We start from the raw sequence: 3,631 nt of genomic DNA, 5'->3' as shown, positions 1-3,631 counted from the left end.
AAGAAAAAAAATGAACCAGATAAGTATGCCATGAATGGTATTGAAATAGCTAAGGATGGAGTTCAAAAAGATCTCAAGCTTTCAGTAAACTTGGCATCCGTACACTGGCTCCCTGTAGTTACACACAGCACTGTGGGTGTACCTACACCAGAAGGGCTACAGCAGTACAAGAAGGCAGCTCACCACCATCTTCTCAAGGGCAATTAGGGATGGGCAATAAATGCTGGCCTTACCCGCAATGCCTATGTCCCATGAACAAATAAATACATTCCAAAGGTCCCTGGGATGAGAGGCTGAAAGGCAGAATAAATTGAGCCTATATTCTCTAGACTTTAAAAGAATGAGAGGCAATCTCATTGAAACATACAAGATTCTGAAAGATGTGGTCAAGAAATCTAAAACACGGGGGGCATAGTCTCTGGATAAGGGACCGATCATTTAGGACTAAGATAAGGAGAAATTACTTTACTCAAAGGGTTGTGAATCTTTGAAATTCTCTAGCCCAGAGGGTTGTGGATGCTTCATCGTGAATACATTTAAGGCTGGGATAGATAAATATTTGGTCTCTCAGGGTATCAAGGGATATGGCGAGCAGGCGGGAAAGGGGAGTTGAAGCCCAAGGTCAGCGATGATCATATTGAATGGCGGAGCAGGCTCAATGGACCATATAGTCTACTCCCGCTCCTATTTCTTGTGTGAAAGGTAGATGCTGAACCCATTTATCATGGAACTGCGATTCTGCTGCAGGGATGAGGGAGCTGGTTTTGGATATGTAAATGTAGGGTGCTCAAGCATAGACGTCTCTCGATCATGATCTGAACTAAACAAACACCAACTTGAAATTGGTGATACTGTCTAATTGGTGTGGAGCAACAGTTAATCAAGTAAGTAGGCTGCTGAATTATATTGCCAAGCAGTTGGAGGAAGCCAGGCTTAAGCTGTACAGCCAGACCACACCTTGAGTACTGCATCCAGTTCTGGTCACCTAGACACAAGGGAAACATTTAAGTGCTGGAGGCAGATGAGAGAATAATTATAATGTTGATTCTTTGGGCCAGATCTTCAAAGGGCCGCAGGGTCAGGATCCGGTGTGGATGCAGTTTCAAAATCGCTCTGGGATAGTTTGTAATTTTTGAAGGGCCAGCGGAGTGGGTGGAACGGGAAACCTGCTTGCCGCCAATTAAGGGCTCCTTAAGCTCCTTAAGGAGTTTGTTAAGGGGCCTGTCTGGTGCAGAATGGAATTTTTAAACTTTATTGTGGTGAAAACAAACAATTTTATGCATGTTAGTACACAACTGTCGGGTTCGCCACAGGCCAAATAAAGTTTATTTGTTTTTATCTTACAAATATTTTTTAATGGGTCTTCTTGCACTGGTACTAGCATTGGACCTTCATTTCTCCTGCTTGGCCCCTTTCATCCTTGTCGACGCTGCTGTCCTGTAAGGAGCTGCCTGCTCTCTTCGGCAAGGCCACAGCATCTCCCAATATGACTGCCGCCTGCCTTTGCCACTGACACCAGGCAGGCAGCTCCTGCCTCCTGGAAATGCTCGGTGCCACTAATTGGGTGTGAAGCTCGCCTCCCGCCCAATTAGGGCATTTACATATTAAAACATTGTAGCAAGAGCAACGCAACTGAGGCATGGGGTCAGGCCCCAGAATTCATTCGGGTGTTGGGTTCCCAGTCACGATTTGAAAATCCGGACCGTTGAATTAAAGATCAGAATTATGATGAAAGGCTCAAGAAGGCTCAGAGAAAGGTAGATTTAGGTCTGAAGACAGGAAGTTCTTCGCACAAAGAGTCATAGAGTCATTTACGGCATGGAAGGAGGCCATTTGGCCCATCAAGTCCATGCCAGCTCTCTGCGGAGCTATCCAGTCAGTCTCACTCTTCCGCTCGATCACCGTAGCCATGAAAGTTGATTTCCTTCAAGTGCCCATCCAATTAGCTTTTGAAATCATTGATTGTCTCTACTTCCACCAGCCTCATGGGCAGTGAGTTCCAGGTCATTACCATTCACTGCATAAAAAAGTTCTTCCTCATAATCCCCTTGCATTTCTTGCCCAATACCTTCAATCTGTTTCCCCTAGTCCTTGTACCATCAGTTAATGGGAACACTTTTTCCTTGTCTAGCTTATTTAAGGCTGTCACAATCTTGTACATCCCTGTCAAATCTCCCGTCAATCTGCTTTGCTCCAGGGAGAACAACCACAGCTTTTCCAATCTAACCTTGTAATTAAAATCCCCCATCCCTGGAATCATTCTGTTAAATCTCCTCTGCACCCTCTCAAGGACCCTCACATCTTTCCTAAAGTGTGGTGACCAGAATAGGACACAATGCTCTAGTTGGGGCCTAACGAGAGCTTTATACAGATTCAGCATAACTTCCCTGCTTTTGTGCTCTGCGCCTCTATTGATGAAGCCCAAGATCCTATATGCTTGGTCAACCACTCTCTCAATATGTCCTGCCATCTTCAAAGGGCAATGCACCCTCATGTCCCTCTGTTCTTGCACGCTTTTTACAACTGTGCCATTAAGTCTATATTGCCTCACCCTATCCCTTCTGCCAAAATGCATTACCTCACACTTGTCTGTATTAACTTCTGTCTGCCACCTGTCTGCCCATTCTGCTAGCCTATCTATGTCCTGTTGCAAGTGATTTGTATCATCCTCACTGTTTCCCACTCCTCCAAATTTGGTATCATTGGCAAATTTTGAAATTCTGCTCTGTATTCCAAGATCCAAATCATTGAAATATAGCAAAAAAAAGAGTGGTCCTAGCACTGACCCTTGGGGAACACCACTGTCTACCATCCTCCAGTCTGAAAAACAACCATTTACCACAGCTCGCTGTTTTCTGTCCTTGAGCCAATTTTGTATCCAATTGAATATTGATCCTTCTATCCGATGAGCCTCAATTTTGTTAACCAGCCTTCTATGTGCTACTTTATCAAACGCTTTCTTAAAATCCATATAAACAACCTCATTCCCTTCATCAACCTTCTCTGTTACTTCATCAAAAAATTCAATTAGATTAGTCAAACATGATCTCCCTTTTACAAATCCATGCTGGCTCTCCTTAATTAACTCAAACCTCTCCAAGTTCCTGTTGATTTTGTTCCCCTGATTATTGTTTCTAAAACCTTCCCACAAGAGCGATGAATATGTTGAATGGACTTCTGGGTCTAATAACAGGGATAAGGTTCTCAGCAGATTCATCTTATGTGCTGACTTAGTAAACCTCAGTGGGGTTGATAGTTGGAGGAAATAACACTGGGATCATTTAAACAGTTGTACATGGTGGCAGGTTAACTGTGGGATCTTTTTGAACAGATGAGCCTGAAAAAGTGCGTGCCCTTTCTAATCCATATTTATTTTGCAGAGTGAACAACTGTGAAAATTAAATAAAAGCAAAATACTGCAGATGCTGGAAATCTGAAATAAAAACAAGAAATGCTGGAAATATGCAGCAGGTCTGGCAGCATCTGTGGAGAGAGAAGCAGAGTTAACGTTTCAGGTTAGTGACCCTTCATCAGAAAATTACTTTGCTTGCTTATTATAGTCAGATATGTCCATTAATAATTGGCTGGGCTGGCATTTGAATCAACAGGCACTGTTCCATTTCAGTTTGAT

Source organism: Heterodontus francisci, chromosome 3 (genome assembly GCF_036365525.1).
Source record: "Heterodontus francisci isolate sHetFra1 chromosome 3, sHetFra1.hap1, whole genome shotgun sequence".
In the NCBI taxonomy this organism is placed as follows: Eukaryota; Metazoa; Chordata; class Chondrichthyes; order Heterodontiformes; family Heterodontidae; genus Heterodontus; species Heterodontus francisci.
This window is presented reverse-complemented; position numbering follows the sequence as displayed.